At 36.9% G+C, this 19,433-nt stretch overlaps 1 protein-coding gene, 1 long non-coding RNA gene and 1 other non-coding gene across 4 annotated transcripts in view; 1 reads left to right on the plus strand and 2 right to left on the minus strand.

The window, feature by feature from the left end:
* GRID2 (glutamate ionotropic receptor delta type subunit 2) overlaps positions 1-19,433 on the minus strand; it is a 1,446,155-nt gene that overhangs the window by 1,223,965 nt on the left and 202,757 nt on the right. The gene's annotated exons all lie outside the window — the stretch shown is intronic.
* On the plus strand, positions 1,049-3,345 carry LOC118500682. Its single transcript, XR_004903259.1, has 3 exons — positions 1,049-1,060; positions 1,246-1,251; positions 2,854-3,345. It is a non-coding gene; the product is annotated as an uncharacterized LOC118500682 (long non-coding RNA).
* Positions 5,136-5,349, minus strand: LOC114493505. Its single transcript, XR_003684155.1, has one exon. It is a non-coding gene; the product is annotated as a small nucleolar RNA U3 (small nucleolar RNA).

Consider the following 19,433-nt stretch of genomic DNA (forward strand, 5'->3'; position numbering starts at 1 on the left):
GGAAAATTTTTCTGTTAAATGTCTTTTCTACATGAGGATCTATAAACATTACTGTATGTAACACTAAAGGTTTGTGTTGTGCAAACGCAGGGAGTCTGATCAATTTTATGTTCCCATCTTCATCATCAAAAAAATGAAAAAATATATGGTATATTTGTGATTATATATATCGCACTATCTAGTAGATCAAGTATATCCCTGATGGGTAGAACTTCCATTTTGGGTAGGTATCGATGAAAACCAAATCCTTCACATTTTTTTTAATCTTCACTCAAGATATGTTTATTGATTTTTAAAGAGAGAAGGAGAGAGAGAGAAACATTGATGTAAGAAAAAAATATTGGTCTGTCACCTCCTGTAACAAGCCCTGACCAGGATCAAACCTGAAACCTAGGTATGTGCCCTCACCGGGATTTGAACCTGCAACTTTTTGGTATAGGGAATGATGCTCCAATCAACTGAGCCACCCAGCCAGGGCCACACCCTTCACTTTTAATTTTTCATTTTTAGCTCTGTATATTTAACATTTCACTTTTTTTCTACTTCCCACATACTCAGGGCCAGGCACCAGAGGACATGTTACAGTGCAAGTGGTGGCCCCGCTCCTTGGGTCATAATGAATTTTCACAGTGGGCCGAAGGAGCACCTCCGTAAACTATTCCTGCACCTGGACAGCCAACATGATTTAAACTCCAGTGTACTACACAAAGTGTATCTCTCTCAGCCTAAACTAAAAGTACTCCCAATCCAAAGTCCTTTTCGTAAGATTCCACATATGCTAGTGGCCACTCAAACAGCAATGTACTTGAGGGAAATTGTGATGGAAATTGGAAATAAAAAAGCCAACATCTTACTTTTCCACTTTTTATAAAATCCTGTGTTCAGGCACACCCTTCACAAGCACCCCACCTCAGACCTTGGAGAGGTATGTGCCAGTAGGAGCCCGGTTGGCCAGCAGCTCTCAGTTCCATTAGCTTTGTGGCAGACTTGCCTCTGCATCAATCAGTGAGTCACTGCCTACATATCTGACTTCCATCACATTTCTTTACTAACAAATAATGTAACAAACACAAAAGCAAACATTACTTTAGAAGTAAACTTTCAGAGCCAATCTTGTTAAAAAACAGAAAGGACTCCAAGGTCCCATTTCCAGTCACCTCATGGATCCTTTTCAATCTAGCTTTCTCATCTCTTCTCTCCGTGAGCTCTCTTCTAAACTTCCTCTCAATGTGATCGCCAGTGTAGGCCTCTGTCAATGACCCATGACACTAAGCTTCAGGGATTATTAAATGTTCTCTATCTCATTCTGTCCCTCTCCCACTAAGCTTTTAATTTATTTTGTTTGATGTTAAATAAAACTCAGATTACTAAATTTTCCTTATAAATGCATCAGTATGCATTTCTAATAAGTAAAAGCTTTTTAGATAACCTATCAAATTAAATTGACAATAAACCTTAAATAAAATCTAATAGTGGATCTATATTTCAAAGGAGCTCTTTGAAATAATTAGGACAAAATTACACAAAAAGCAGTTTGTTATTGTGTCTCTGAAATCTCATTTCAGCACTCCACTCTCACCTCTACTCCATCTCTTTTCTTCACACTGCTTTCATGGCTTCTTTGGGGTTGTGTTTTTTTCCACAAGCCTTTCTATTTCCTCTAAAATGGTAATTAGATATAAAGTCTTGATAAATTGTAGGGCCAACTTCTTACAGAATATTTCATAGGTGATACTGAGCATTTCTTATTGTATCACATTGTGAGGTACATGATGTATAATTGTCCCACTTTGAGTCATGCTGAGACTTCCTTTCACGTTCGATGATATATCAGCCTGAGACCTATCTTATAAAGTTCCCTATCAATATCCATCTGATTACTGCATCTATTGATGATCATCACCTGGATCTATTATTTGATTATAGGTTGCATAGTAGTGATTTTTCTAATTTTATTATCCCTTCTGCATCTCCTGGGAATCATCACTAAAAAGGAACTTGCCCTACATGAAAAACTGTTCATATAGTAAAGGCAGGATAAATGCTTCATCTTTTCTCTTTAATTATCTATTAAAATTAACTTCTCTTCCATCACCTTACTTACTCTTACACCCAAATTTAGTGATATCGTCCCCAAGTCAAAGTTGAGAATGTGTTCTGCAATTCTTCTTGACCCTCAACCCAGTGTAAGGGGAGTCAGCTTTTATCTATCTCTAAAGCTCTTCGCTGCTCCCCCTGCTTCTCCACTGCCAATGATGTAAGCAGTTTCTACTGAGAATTGCTTATTATCAATGGGCACCAAATCACATTCTAGAACTCTGGCCTTGACTTGTACTTATCCTGTACACAAATGCTGAAACGATGGTTCAAAGCATCATTAAACCTGTGTTGTTGTTGTTGTTTTATCCCTGATAGTTTAAAATGGTTAAATCCAAGCCTTGGCTAGCATAGCTCAGTGGATTGAGCACCGGCTGCAAACCAAAACATCACAGGTTCGATTCCCAGTCAGGGCACATGCCTGGGTTGCAGGCCAGGTCCCCAGTGGGGGCCGTGTGAGAGGCAACCACATTGATTTTCTCTCTCTTTCTCCCTCCCTTCCCCTCTCTAAAAATAAATAAATAAAATCTTTTAAAAAATGCTTAAATCCTCCAAGTGTTCCTCAATGTCTTAAGGTAAAACCCAAGCAGAGCCTTTCCTGATCCATCCCTGCTTTGTGCCAAACTCACTTCCTGAGATTCCTCAGTGAGCTTCCTGGGCTGCAGCTCCATTCAGCTATGCATTATAATGAGAATTTACAGTCTCCTTTCACATACAGGGTCCATCACAAATGACCCTCCTTCTTTATTACCAAAGCATTTATTACACAATCATAAGAATGTAATTCTGTAACATAACAATATCACACTCAAGCACACTATATGACATTTTAGGTGAAATGTTTAAATTAAAACTATAAATTATTACACCCATATTATTACTCTACCAACCACACTCAAAGATGCATTACCTCTGCCTGGACCCTGTACATTTGTACCTGGTAATTCCCAGGCCTGGAATCCCAGTCTCCTTTGTTTCTGATTTTTAAGTCAATATACATCCTTTCAGACTAAACACAAAAGTCAACTGTTCAATGAGGTCTTCTCTCATCATCCCAGACAGAAAGCAGCATTTTGATCTGTATATTTGTGTTTCCCTGTAGGCTTTAGGTTGATTCTGTGATTGTACCAATTAAGGGGCTCACTAGATAGTAAGCACCTCCAAAGCAAGGATATTCTCTTCATTGCTGAATCTTCAGACCCTTAGGGAGACTTTTTTTATATATGCTGTGTACCTGATAATGAGGAATTGTGACTGGTCCTGAGAAGCCTATTATGCTATTGTTCCCTTTCTGGCCATTAAATAGTTCTGCCCTGGGCTCAGTTTTGGTTTCTGGTTTTCATTCTCTGTACTCATACCCAGTGAGGGTTCCCTCATCAGCTCTTGATTTTTCATCTCTTATCCAGTTTCCTATTTTCTGTTACCTATAGTGTATGTAGCTTGAATCAGATATTTTACTAACATGGTTTCACTGATATACTGATAAACAGACTCTACCAATCACACATACATTTTGCTTGCTCCTATTTCTTTGCTAATTTTGCTCCCCTCTATGGAGTATCTTTCCACATGTTTGCAAGATTTTTTTTAAGATTTTCTTTCGGTGATGACCAGGAAGAAATTTTAGTAGAACATGTTCAGAGGCTGACCTAGGATGCTTGACCCCTTCCTTCATTTTCGGACTATGAAAGCTGAGTCACAAGGTTTTACCACACGCTTCTGTGGCTGAATGCCCACCCTCTCACCATGCATGTATGCTTTGCTTTTAAAAAGACTATAAACATCTTAAGGCCACAGTTAAACACTATCTCCCCTAAAATGTACTGAAAATGCTAATAAACATGCCTAAATAAATTAAAAAATACTGACCATCTAAATGAATGGCTATTACTCTATAGTTCTAATCATCTTAAAGGTTATTCTCAACATCATATTCCATTTTTAACACTGTCATTTTTACTTTAAAAGAAGAAAATTAAACATTGAAACAAAAATACCAAGATCAATCCACTGTACAAACAATAATTTTTAAATAACATAAATCTATAATTAATGTACATATACCCACAAGCAAGATAACAAGGGTTAATTAGTCGAGTTAAGCTTTCCAGTTTATTTAATTTACCATCTTTTCCAGTTTATGGAAAAGTTTCTTAATTGTCTAGATCATGAACCACCACAAGCTATGTTTTAGGAATAATTTTAATGATGTTCTCTCATTTTGTCTTTCGTCTCTCACACCAAGTAAACAAAGAATATTAATTCAAACAATCTTGCCACATATTTCAAAGCAGTGATTTAAATTATGTGGGTGAATATCCTTCCGTTATATCTTTAACATTATAAATGTTACAATATTACAACATTGTAAATGTCATTATTTACAATAATATACAAGCAAGGGAATAAGAACAGACCACTATAACCAGGCCTCTGCACTGAAAAACCAGATCAATAACTACATTGTTAAGAACCAGTATTTCTGTGTTCAAATAAAATGGAAAAAAAAAGGTTCCTGAATAATCTGCTTATTCAGTGAAGGCTGGATTGCAGGTTGACAATATAAACTTAAGTGTTACACATTTATTTTCAATTACTCATGAAATGTTAAAAGAAATGCACTGAAATCTTATCAAAATTTATATAGTTTTGTTGTATTTTACTAAAACACCAAGTTAGGAAAATAGGGAGACTTGATTTTCAGTCTTACTTGTTACCTTTGCCATAGTGATCCTGACACAGAATAGGTAGTCATAAATACTCTCCCTTGTAACTGTATTTGGAAATATTCATTTAATATGTCGGCTATTTTAGTGTCTCAGATGACTATATCCTTCATTATAATTTGTAATACTACTTCTCCCTCCTCTTACAACCTATTTCTATATAGAACTAAAAAGAATTTTAAGTATTTTCAATCCTCTGGATATATATATGTGTGTATGTGTGTATATATATATGTATACATCTCACATTAAATGTCATGTAATCATCACCTTATTAATTAATCTTTTTTTTTTTTTTTTTTTTTTTTAGAAACCACTCAGACTGCGTTCTCTCCCTCTTACTCTCCCAAAGGAAGAGAAGAACGATCATCAATGACTATTGGCAGTTGCAAAAGCAACACCAAAAACCGGCTTCACGCTCAGGAGAGAACACTGCGCCTCCTCCTCGTGGTTTCGGGTGCTCTACACGTTCAGAGAAACCTCTCTAGTAACGAACTATAGAAATGATCCCTGAAAGTATAGTCTTTAATTAATCATTTTAAAACATCCACTGTATGCAGAATGTATTAGATAGCCATGATAATTTCAAATTTGCTTTCCAGATATGATCCAAATCACTTTTTAAAAATTATTTCCCTGTTCTATTCACCTTTCTTGGTGCATTAATGTGATCAGAAGCAGGTACAATTCATTATTCACATTGTAAGGGTTTGTGAAAGCTTACTTCTTTCTCATTGTAGTAAAGGCATAGAGATCCCATTAGGAGTGTTCAACTGTTAACTACAAAGACAGACATACACCCCATTGACCCATGCCATCCTTCAAAGCATGTTCTTACTCATATTTTTATTGTGATTCATTCTTTTTTTCACTCACTCACATCCTTATTGCTCCATGTGAACAAATACTCACCTAGAAAAACCAGAAAGAACAGCAATTTTAAAAGGAAGATCTGGAAAGATAAAAGCATTATATATATGCTGATGGACCCAGTTGGGTGAGTGCTTAATTTAGTTTAATGCTCGATGGACACAACTCAAGACTTGCTCATTTTCATATTTAAACAAAACCATCGAAGTTTTTGCTTTGTAATGACCTCCTGTAGAAATAAAAGGTACCGTCATGAGCTCTTTTGAAAGCATTCTAGGAAAAATTCACTGTAACAATGGGAAATAACCTAGTAGGCTTTTTTTTTTTCTGTTTCCGTCCCTCCCTCCCTCCCTCCTTTCCTTCTACAATATAAGGTAATCAGAGAAAAATCCCAATAGATGAGACATCTGACTATTTGAGACTTATTCCTGCACTTTCTGTAGCATCCACTAAAGATTCCGTTGATCATTAACCTGATCAGCTTCTTACTATCCAGAGGGCCTCTGTTTTCATTGTTGTAATGATAAAGTTATCACAGTGTTCTTTTTGAAAACCTTACTTCTACCCTTTGTTGTCAGTTAAAGCTAATAACTTAGAGCCCTTTAACTCCACTGCATTTGCACCAGCATGGACTACTGCCCTAGAATTCTCTCCAGCTCCTGATAAAACCTCTAATGCAGCCCTTCTTTTCAAAGCTTTCCATTCGGCCTTTTCAAAGTTGTTCTATGGTAACAAATGTCCCTTTATCTTTACTAGCAATGCGAGTAACATAAAACCTAACTCAACCCAAAGTCCTCAACCTCCTCGGCAGCTTTCAACAGGACAGTCTACTTATTTTCATTTCTCCTACATATTTTAGGGCCAGGAGGTGGCAGAAGCTTTAAGTAAAGCTGCTCAGATCACTTCTCTTCTATATTCAAGCACAAATTCCTACTTTTTTTTCTAATACTGTCTATCTGTACTTCTACTACAAGTACTTCCATATTCAACCATTATCCCAACAGATTTCCCTCAGCAATTGAGGAATTATCACTACTTTCATGATCTTGCGACTGCAAGATCAGCCATCATCCTAGGCAACTTTCAGGGTGCATATGAATGGCCCATCCAGCATCCTAACTTTACAATATTGGAACTTTTCCATTTCAGTTGCACTGTTCCCATTGTTCATTAACTGCATAGTACCATGATTATGTACTGGAAGTTGTTATCAGCTTAAATTAATCTAATAGTGATATTTTTAAATTTAAGTATCGTACTCTTGGATACTTTCTGGCTCTTTCATTTCCTACATCATAGCTACTTTTACATCTCACATATTTCATTAGTTCCTATTTTCCTCCATTTCCCACCTCACACTCACCCCCCTACAGTCTATGAGCTTATCCCTTGTCTAGCAAGCCCAGACACCATGGTTCACTGTACAACACAGTCTCTCATTATCATCTTGTATTTCTGTACTCTTATTCTTTCACCAAAATAAGAAGTCTGAACTCTGAATCTGTTACAGGGTGCAGTCAAGAGGGGGGACCCCAAATGGACATTTAAAATGGGGTCCAGAACTCAAGGTGTCCAGGGGATTTTTGGATGTCCTCACTCCCACTCCCCAGGTGTGGGTTGGGGGAAGGGACAAATGGAGCAGGGCGGTTGAGAGCTGTTTTGCATAACAACAGCCTTGCAGCTAACCTAGGTGTGGTCATTTAACATATCTATAGCCTTTGGCTGGTCACTTAGATATGTTAAATAGCTGTGGCCACGCTCTGAGCCAGGGGAATGGAAGTAACTACCCCACCAAGATGTGACTGGGGGCAGTTCCCCCGAGTTACAGCACCTGCCTGCCTGCCTGCCTGCCTGCGTGGGAGCTTGGAGAAGATTGGCTCCAGGACATGGGGCCACACCTGCCCAAACTCATGATGGCAGTCCAATAAAGCTGGAAGGATATGAGTTCTGGCATGTGAAGCCGAGTGTGGGAGGAGTCGGAAATGGGGCTGCAGAGGAAGACTGGCACGGGGATTTAAACTGAGATGCAGCAGCCATTGGAGAAAGAACCACGAGGCCTTGACAGAGTGGAGACTCCGGCAGCCCTGAGAGGGAGAACCACTCGGCTCTGGCAGAGTGGGGACTCCCATGGCCCAGGGAGAGAGGACCACGTGCCTTTGCCAGAGTGGGGACCCCCGCAGCTTTAGGAGATACGGTACTCTGGACTGGGCAAAGGGGAAGGAAGGAAGGACTGTGTCTGTTTGTGGGTGTTTTAAGGGACTTTAGGATTTTTGATAAAGACATTAGGTCACTACTTTAAGTTTGTATAGCATTACATAAACATTTCCTTTCCTTTTCACAAATGTCTGGCATTGAGAGACATCTTTCCTCTGGCAGCGGAGAAGACGGACCTGGGGGCTTTTTTTCAATAGTAGTATATTGTCCCAGGCCCCCCTTGTTTGTTCTGTAACAAATCCACACTAAACTCAGCTTTCTCTAGTTCTTTATTGTGGTATAAAACATTAGCATCATTTCCATTCATAGTCTCTAAATTCAGCTTGACCCTCAGCATCAACGATTGTGATAGGATGAATTAATGGTAGCAGAGATGTCTGCTTCCTAAGCCCTATACCCTGTGAACATGCTAGAGGATATGGCAAAAGGAATTAAGGTAGCAGATGGAATTAAAGTTGTTACTCAGTTGACTTAAGACAAGAAGAGTATCCTGGATTATTTGGTTGCATACAATATAATCAACAAGGTTCTTTAAATATGAAAACAGAGGAGTCATTGTCAAGAGCTGAGATGTGAGAAAGTATTGACTAGCCACTGATGGTTTTGATAATAGAAGGGAGCCATACGCCAAGAAATTCAGGCAGGCAGCATCTAGATGCTAGAAAGGGCAAGGAAATGGATTCACCCTAGAGCCTAGGGCAGAAAGGAATGAAGCCTTGCTGACACTTTTATTTCAGCTAGTGAGATACATGTCAGACTTTTGAAATACAGAACGTTAGAGTAATATAATTGTTTTCTTACTCACTAAATTTATGGTTATTTGTTATGGGAGCAAAAGAAACTAATGCACCTATTAATTATTCCTTCCCCATGTCTAGAATAATTCCATTCTGTTCTGCATTCTTGATGCAGACTACCCAACTACCCTTCTCTTAACCTACAAATTTTTGTGAAGGTACAGTCATTCTCAACAACTTTTCTCAAAAGCTGAAGTACCAATTTAGGCACATTTTATCCACCTTGTATAGGACATTGCTGAAATTCTCCTCTTTTCTACAATCTTCCCTCCAATAACAGTAATCTTGAAACTATTATAAGATAATATAATTAACCCTTAGCCCCATAACCTAAAGCTACAATTCCATCTCTTCCTTCCACTTCTTATTCAAAGTTCCTGAAAGTGCTGTTGCTCTTTTTATTCCCACTCTCCAAGTCTTTATCTGTCTGATTCTCCTCTACACCATCTACCTACTGAATTTTTAAAATTTTTATTTGTTGATTTTAGACAGAGAGGAGAGAGGGAGAGAGAAAGAGAGGCAAAGAAAAACAGAGAAAGAGACAGACAGACAGACAGACATCAATTTTCTTCTATTAACTATGTATTCATTGGTTGATTCTCATATGTGCCCTTATCAGGGACTGAACTTGCAACTTTGGCGTATGGGGACCATGCTCTATCCAATCAAGTTACCTGGACAGGGCTTTGATTTTTAAAAGCCTTGATTTTTGAGAGCAGTTTTAGGTTAACAATGAAACTGAGAGGAAGGTACAGATCCCATATATACTCTGCTCCCACACATGCAGAGCCTCCCCTGTGGTCAACATCACTCACCACAACGGTACATTTGTTACCCAGAATGAACCTATATTGACATAATCTTAATCACCCAAAGTCCATAGTTACCTTATGCTTCACTCTTGGTGTAGTACATTCTATGGGTTTGGACAAATGTATAATGACATATATCCATCATTATAATAACATACACAGTATTTTCACTGCTCTAAAAATTATTTATGCTCCACTTATTCCCAAACATTTACCCTCCCCCAAACACACATCACTGCAGGCAACAATGGATTTTTTTATTGTCTCCATGGTTTACTATTTCCAGAATTTCATGTAGTTGGAATCATATAGCACGTAGCCTTTTAACTTAGTGCCTACTTTCAATAGTAATATGCATTTTAGGTTCTTAAATGCATTTTCACGGCCAGTAGCTCATTTTTATTTTTATTTTTTTAAAGATGCTATTTATTTATTCTTGGAGAGAGCAGAAGGAAGGGAGAAAAAGAGGGAAAGAAACATCAGTGTGTGAGAGAAACATGGGTTGGTTGCTCTTGCATACGCCCTAACCAGGGACCGGGCTCCCAATCCAGGCATGTGCCCGACTGGGAATCAAACCAGCAACTTTTCACTTTGCAAGACAATACTCAACCAACTGAGCCATGCAGTCAGCACCATTCATTTATTTTTAGCACTAAGTAATATTCCACTGTCTGAATGAAACACCACTTATCCATTCACCCACTAAAGGATATTTTGGTTGCTTATAAATTTTGGCAATAAATGAAGCTGCAATAAACATTTATGTGCAGGTTTTTGTATGAACATAAATTTTTAACTCTTTTGGGTAAATACCAAGGGGGTATGATGGCTAGATAGTATGGTAGGAGTATGTTTAGTTTGGGTAGAAACCATCAAGTTATCTGCTAAAGTGGTTACAATATTTTCATACCAGCAATGAAGAGTGTTCCTATTGTCCCACATGCCCACCAGCATTTAATGTTGCCAGTGTTCTGGGTTCTGTCCATTCTAATAAGTGTACAGTGGTATTTCAATGTTGTTTTAATTTGTCTTTCACTGGTTACATAAAATGTGGAAGATCTTTCCATACACTATTTTATCCATCTGTACAACTTCTTTGGTAAGGTTGCTGTTAAGGTCTTTGGTCTATTTTAAATTGGGGTGGCTATCTTTATTGTTGAGTTTTAAGGGTTCTTTGTATATTTTGGATGATAGCCCCTTATGAGATATGTCTTTTGCAAATATTTATTTCCTAGTCTGTGGCCTGTCTTCTAATTCTATTGTCATCATTTTTCAAAGAGCCAAAGTTTTTAATTCTAATGAAGTCTAGCTCTTCATTTATGTTAGTCATGGACCATATCTGGTATTATATACAAAAGGGCATGATTATACACTATATTATATTTTATATTCTATTATTTTATAGTTTGCATTTTACATACAATCCAGTTTGAGTTAATTTTTGTAAATGTAACATCTGTATCTGCATATGGATGTCTAGGATCATTTATTGAAGGGGTTCACTTTGCTCCATTGTGTTGACTTTGCTCCTTTTACAAATACCAGTTCACTATATTTAAAGGGGTCTATTTCTGGGGTCTTTATTCTGATCTATTGATCTGTCTACTTTTCACCACTACCGCACCTTATATGCGTATTTCTCTTCTCCCACACTCGGGTCTTCTTTTCATGTGCTAAGTCACATAGTCATGGTTTGCCATCAATCTGGGACCCTGGACTTCTATTTCCATTATATTAATCAGAAACCTCTGTCAGAAAATCATCCTATTTCCCTCAAAGGGCTTTTTAAAATTTCAAACCTAATTTCTAATTGCAAGGTAAAACTTTATAATACCTTGCTATATAGAATGAAAAGGCATGGCTGAATTTCAAGAAAAGAAAGGTATTTTTAGGAACAGTATGATCCTAAGACAGAGAGTGATTAGTGGCAATGTGACAAAGAAACGAGAGTAGACAATATTCACAGGAGAGTAGAAAGGAACAGTAAGGAGCCAGTGGGAACTGGGTAAGGAATGGAGGCTACTGGAAGGCTGCACAGTGACAGACACATGGCCACACTCATCACCTGCTTCCTTAGCACCTCCTCTCAAGGAGGAGTACAGCTTTCTGCCACCGTGACTGATGCACAGAATCACAGACATGTCACAGCATTAAGAAGCTTCATGACTACAAAGACAGGCTGCTTTAAAGTGAGCTTTAACAGAGCTTAAATATAGAGCACAGCTGTCAAACTGCACAGGGCTCTCTCTTCCAATCTGATATCATTAAAATGATGTTTTGAACTGATTGTAATTTGAAATGATAAGGATACTGTTACTAGAGGAGGTGAGTCAAATCCGTGTCAAAGCTGAAAATCATTAGTTGACTGCTATCAAAAATGTTTTGTTTTAATGATGCTATAAATGTATTGGTTATTTTAAGCATTTGATAAAGTAACTTCCACATTTTTTCTAGAATTGTAAGAATGGTTATATAATAAAAATACTAATAAAACAGGGATAATAGAGTGATAAACAAAAGATTGAAAAACACAAGTTATATTTTATTACCAAATGAAATTTATCAAAAGAGATATTAATGAGTCTTTCTCTATAGAACCAGTTAACTTTATTCCCTATAGCCTAGTTTGAGCATTTTAAACACATCATTTTCAAATAAAATACTTGAGTTGTAAAGAACAGAAAGACAAGATCTACAAACCTCCTGAGACTTTTCTATGTGCTTCTGAGACAATCTAGCAAAAATGTATGTGCCAAGACTCACGGGTGGCAAAATTTAGCAGTTCTCAGCCTACAGTACTCCATAAGCATGAATGAAATTCAATTTTTAAAAATCTTTTTTCCATGTAAAATTTTTAATTATCCTGAAGAATGGAGTTAAAGGCTTGATAACTAGTATCAGAATAATTTGCTTTCACTGAATCAAGAAATGTAGATAACATCAAAAAAGGAACAGTATTCTTTTTTTGTTGTTAATTACAGGCTATACTTAAGCACTTAGAACATAGTGCCTGTATAGACAGTGAGTACCCAATAAATGTGCTGCACATATAATAAGACTGTATTAGTTGTACCATTTGTATGAGTATACCTCTACAATACTCAAGGTAAGCTATAAGCAGAATAAATTTGAAGTATTATCAACAATTTGCTGAAGAACTTCAACCTAATCATACAGAATTAACCCAATATTAGTTATATCATTGGACTTCTTGATTATTTTTAGAATCCACTTTTATCACAATTTCCAGGACCTGAGATTGTTCTCAGCTGAAATGCAGCCTATCAGTAATGAATCCATGAGTTAAAGAGTGGACCCTAAGGGACACAGTTATGGTGATACCCTGTAATATTTTATCCCTCTAGTTGTCTTCTATATTTTCTATTTTACTTGATAGCTTAATTGAAAATTAGTTTTAAGTAAAAGTGAGAATAGCACTATGCTGATCACAATTTATCAGAGATGAATGGATTTCAGGGTGAATTCTACATGGAAACAAATAAAAAATGGCAAACAACACAATTATACCATAGCTCGATGACCTTTTCTATCCTCATAAGGGAATTCAGTACTAAAATTATAATCTATAAGTAAATTACAAATTATAATACATAATTGTATAAATATGCACAAAATGTATGTGTTGACTGTAACAAAAAAACCATATGTTATTCCCAGCTTGATATTTCTACATATAAGGGCATTTATAGAGACTCAATAATGCAAGCCACAGCTGGACTGAGACATGACAGTGGGTAGTTGTGAATGGAGTAGGCAGAAGAAATACTTTATGTACATGCTGAACCACAACCTCTAATATCACTGCTTAGAAAGAAGAGAAGCAGACAGACCAACCTGAGTAGACTGTAAGCATGGAGTGACTTTATGATCAAAGGTGTCGTGCAGACTTTGTGACTAAAAGGGAAAGAATCAAGCAGAGCTGGGTTTTACAAAGAGCAGCAGCAGCAGCAGCAGCCATAGAGCAAAGTACTGTTTTAACATGTATAATGTGTAAAGGATCACTGGCCACTCTTGTCCTTTCTGTTACTTAGTCTAAGCCCATAGTGAATGCTATAGAAGTATCATTTTTCATAAAAGATCAAAAATTTTATGTGACCACTCTTGATTGGAAGACCATGTGAGGTCAGCTAGGACCCAACTGAATAAATCTACTTATGCTTGACTGAATATAGCAGATTAAGATTTTCATAGCATATAGAAAAGCAGATTCCCTTTTTGGTTAGTTCAAATAAATTATAAAATACCTTAAAATTAAATAATACATATAAATTAACTAGGTAAGTACCTGGTCCTTAGAAGTACCAAATAATTGCTTGTTTCAACTGCTAATGATAAATCAATAAACTTTCATTTATCCCAAATAATCATTCTGTCAAATTACAGTTATACATGACCATTAAATATGACTGAATTAGAATACAATAAAGTATATGGAATACTGAATAATCCTGACTATGTAAAATTTAAGCTGTTATGGGAAAAAAAAGCACTTGTCAATGTACCATATGAGCAGCATAGTAAGAAAACAACAATTCCGTTTATGGGCTTTAATTCCTACTCTTCTCTTGAGAAATGTCTGCCCATCCATGGTCTTTCTGTGTTCCGCAGTTACAAAGTATCAAATCAAGGTGATGAAAGGGACAGAGAACTTGATCCCCGATATTAGCTCTGGCATTCTTACTGTTGAATTCTTACTGAAAATTACTGTTCTTTAATCCACGCTATACTTCTTAAGCAGAAGCCTACATAATACATTAAATTAACATAAAATACATTAAAATTTTTTCTCTCCATTTGTTTATGATTCATTAACTTCTCTATTCAGCCATTTATTCATTTAATGAATATTTTTGAGTTTCAGACACTATGCAAAGAATTCAGAACACTGCAATGAGTAAAAGCTGGCAGAATCCTTACTCACAAGGAAATGACAGTTTTGTAGGTGAAGTAGATGTTAGTCAAATCATGAAAATATATGTTACAATAATTAAACGTACTAGGGAAAAGCACTACATTGTGCTATGACATTCATTATATGACAGAGGGAGCTGACTTAATATACATTCAAAAAAAGGTTTCCTTGTGAAATTAACGATTGACTTAGAGGCAAAGAGAAAGTTAATTTAAGCAGAGGTGGCCCTTCATGCAGACTTTGAAACAAGACCATACGTTGTTCCAGGAACCCAAACTTTCTCCCACTAATGCAGAGTTCCAGAAGTAGGAAGAGCATGGTGCACAGCAGGGGCAGAGGCTTAGCTAAATTTTTCCCTTTACCAATAAACCTCTTTGTCCTGAACAATTCCAAGATGCCACAACTCTGTAATGATATATTGAGATATAATGTTACAGAGTCTAACTGATGACATTGCTAAGTAAGGGAGCAGTAGGCTAATTAGGAAAGAGTCAGCTTTTAGTGACAGGCAAATATCATAGCAATTAGCATCGGGGCAGATTTACATGTACATGTACACATCAATTTAGGGAGGTTGTCATTGCTATAAAAATCCTGCAAGTGTTCAGATTACACTGTTTGCTAAAGTTCACTCTCCAAGTCATTCTATTTGTCAGTCCTCCACTGGTGCTTTCCAATACACCTGCAGATTTGTGTCCAGCTAAAGTTGTGGCTCAAAACAAATAAGTTAAAATTCTGAGACTCAAATAGAGTGTACATCATCAAACTTGAGATGATATTTTTTTAGGTGTCAAAGTCAAATAAAACAAAAAAGAGGCACAGCAAGATCAATAATAATCTGGTGTTAATATTGCCAAGGTCACTCTTATACAATTTGATCTATTCCCATCCTGATTTCCAACAGGATAGGATTTGCTAATTGAGTTGTAAACTAAAATAACGATTCAGACCAAGAGACAGTAAATTAAGATCTAGGCATCTAATTGACCAGGCAGACCTCTGAGAGGACAAATGAGGATGCTTTATCAGCACATTTAGAATACGCCTCTACCCACCTAGGACCCCAAATTACTTTGCTTACTGAAAGCACTAATTATTGAAGTTGACTGCTATTTAAGTTTGCATAGTTTCACCTTAAGTGATATTTGCTGAACACAGAGACAAATAATTTATTTTCCAGATTCCGTGCTGGCCAGAAGAAATACAGAAAGCCTATAAGAATATTTAAAATACTGTCTTTAAAAATAGTACATACCCAAAAGAATTGAAAGCAGACTTTCAAGTAGATAGTTGTATCATCACATTCATATAAACATTATTTATAATGGCCAAAAGTTGGAAGCAACTGAAGGGTCCACTGACACATGAATGATAAACAGAATGTGGCATATACATAGAATAAACTACTACGCAGCCTGTAAATTCTGACATGCTACAACATAGATGAACCTTAAATACATATATGCTAAGTGAAATAGTCCAGTCAGAAAAAGACAATTATGATTCTACTTACATGAGATACTTAGAGCAGTCAAATTCACAAAAACAGAAAATAGAATGGTGGTTGACAGGGGCTGGATTGTGAAGGAATGGCAAACTACTGTTCAGTGGATGCTGACTTTCAGTTTTGGAAGGTGAAAATATTCTAAAGATTGATAGCGGCAATGGGTGTACAAAAATGTAAATGTACCTGTTGCTACTAAACTGTATAATTAAAAATAGTTTCAAAAATAACTTTAAAAATGTATTTTATCACATTTTTTAAAGATAACTTCTTTTTAAAATATATTTTATTGTTTTTGCTATCACATTTTCCCAATGTTTCCCCTTTTATCACCCCTCTGCCCTGCACCCCACAAACCCCCAGCATCCCCACCTTAGTTTATGTCCATGGGTTGTGCATATAAGTTCTTTGAGTTCTTTGTTTCCTATACCATTTTTGACGTCTCCCCATCTATTTTATGCCTAGCAATGATGCTTCTTATTCCCTGTACCTTCCACCCCATTCCTCCCCTCCACTGAAATCCCTCAGTGTGATGTCCATTTCTCTGGTTCTGTTCTTGTTCTAGTTGTTTGCTTAGTTTTTGTTTTCATTGTTTTTCTTTATTTTAGGTTCATTTGTTGATAGTTTGTTGTGAGTTTGTTGTCATTTTACTGTTCAGAGTTTTTGATCTTCTTCAATTTCTTAGATAAGTCCCTTTAACATTTCATATACAAAAGGCTTGGTGATGATGAACTCCTTTAACTTGACCTCATCTAGGAAGCACTTTATCTGCCCTTCTATTCGAAATGAAAGCTTTGCTGGATAGAGTACAGTAATCTTGGATGTTAGTCCTTACCTTTCATGACTTCGAATACTTTTTTCTGGCCCTTTCCTGCCTACAAGGTTTCTTTTGAGAAATCACCTCATAATCTAATGGGCACTCCTTTGTAGGTAACTCTCTGCCTTTCTCTTGCTGCTTTTAGGGCTCTCTCTTTATCTTTAATCTTGGGTAACTTAATGATGATGTGCCTTGGTGTGTTCCTCTTTGGGTGCAACTCCTTTGGGACTCTCTGGCCTTCCTGGACTTCCTGGAAGTCTACTTCCTTTGCCAGATTGGGGAAGTTCTCCTTCATTATTCATTCAAATAAGTTTTCAATTTCTTGCTGTCCTTCTCCTTCTGGCACCCCCATGATTTGGATATTGGAACATTTAAAGTTGTCACAGAGGTTCCTCAGCCTCTCTTTATTTTTGTTTTTTGAATTTTTATTTCTTCATTCTGTTATGGTTGGATGTTTATTTCTTCCCTTTGTTTCAAATCATTGATCTGAGTCCTGGTTTCCTTCTTGTCATTGTTGGTTCCCTGAATATTTTGCTTTATTTCACTTCAGGTATCTTTCATTTTTCCTTTCACTTTTCGACCAAGCTCAATCAGTTCTGTGAGTACTTTGATTACCACGGCTTTAAATTCTCCATCAGGTAGGTTAGCTATATCCTCATCCCTTAGCTCTCTTTCTGGAGTTTTGTTCTGTTCTTTTATTTGGACCATATTTCTTTGTCTTAATGCACTGGTCTGGTGACTGTTTCTTTAATTCCTTGGTTGTTGGAGTTCCATGCAGTTTGATTTTTCTGGCACTTCTGGTTGTTTATTGATTTTAGGTTGCTTCTTATCCTGCTTTTGGTTGTGCAAGGAAGAGAAGGGTTTCTACCTACACCTCCATCTTGGCCCGAACCTTTAAAAATAACTTCTTGTGACTGTATCATTTCTCTTGTCACCAGCTCTGTGTTCCTCTTTATAGCAAAACTTTCCATTGGTTTGCTTGTTATTATTTCCAATCCCCTTCTTCTCATTCTCTCTTGAATCTATTCAATCATAATTTTAATCCTAATACTTTACCAAAACATTTTTAAAGATTTATTTATTTATTTTTAGAGAGGGGGTAAGAGAGGGAGAAAGAGAGGAAAACAAACATCGATCAGTTATCCCCCCATATACCCTGAACCAGGACCTAACCTGCAACCCAAGCATATGCTCTGACTGGGAATCAAAGTGGCGACTTTTCTGTTTGCAGGATGATACTCAACCCACTGAGCCACACCTGTCAAAGCACTTTACCAAAACTTTTATTCTCATGATCATCAAGACTTCCACATTGCTGAATGTAACGATCATTCCTCAGTCTTCACCATACTTAAAATATTGCTTCACCACTATTCATTCTAATTTGCCTGGTAAAGTACTGGCTGTGTCTACTGTTCAGACATAATTAACAGTGTCCCCTTTGACTCTCAAAAGTGTACCAGATTGGACGATAAATTGGGAGTCTAATTATTAGTATTTTATATAATTGTTCCATTCTTCCTCATTTAAACATAGTATTTACTTGGCTTCTATAATACCACACTCACCTGGTTTTTGTTAACAGCATACTCTTACTGGTTCCTCCTTATCCCTACAATTTCTTAAATTTGAATTGTCCAGGTGGTTGTTTCTGTAAGCCCCTTGATGATTCTACCTAGACTTTCACCTTGAGAAACAGATGAACTTTTATGCTTTCTAAATTACTAACTCTAGCATGGACACCTCTCCTATATTGCAAACTCATGTAGACAACAGCCCCATTATCTGCTCTTGGATGTCCAATGGGTATCTCAAGTTCAGTAGGTCTAAAAATGAGTTCCTTGTGTTTCCCAGTGTCTTCTTTATATCAATAAATTAAAAAATCCATTTTTCTAGTTGTTTGGGCCTAAAGCCTTATGTTTTTACTTCCATCATGCTTTTTGCAAATCTGTGTACCCCCAAATTCTGTAAATTTTAACTTTAAAATATATCCTCAGTCAAATGATGTTCCCCAACACTCACTATCATTCATTCTGGTTTGGGCCACCACCTCTCTTCATAGATTACTGCAGAAGTGGTTTTGCTTATTTCTGTCCTCCTAACCCTGCTCCCACAACTGCTCCTCTCCCAGTGCAGTATCTTCCTAACAGAACAACCAGAGGGATCCTATTAAAGTATATATATCATAATGTGCCATTTCTCTGCTGAAAACTTCTCAATTCCCTCCCATTTTTCTCAATATAAAAGTCACAATTTTTACAGTAGCTAATTGGGCTCTACATAATCCGGCCCCTCCTTCCATTCAGAATTCACATCCAGCTACTTCACTTCCACTAATTTTACTCTGATCCAGTCACACCGGTCCTTTGCTTTTCCTTGAAATGCCAAACATGCTGCTACCACAATGCTTTGGTGCAGTCTGTGAATTTGCAAGGTCCCCCGCACCTCAGTTGCTTTTTTCTGTTTCAGTTTTGTAGCAATCATTGCCATCTAATATACTATGCATTTCACTTATTTATTTTTATTATATAAAGCATCCCACTAGAATATAAGCTCATGGTTTCCATGAGAGCAAGCAATCCTGTCTGTATTCATTAATGCATCCTCACTACCTCAGTGGATTTAGCACACGCCATTATATATGTTAATTGAACATAGGCTGA

This window comes from Phyllostomus discolor, chromosome 1 (assembly GCF_004126475.2).
Source record: "Phyllostomus discolor isolate MPI-MPIP mPhyDis1 chromosome 1, mPhyDis1.pri.v3, whole genome shotgun sequence".
Lineage (NCBI taxonomy): Eukaryota > Metazoa > Chordata > Mammalia > Chiroptera > Phyllostomidae > Phyllostomus > Phyllostomus discolor.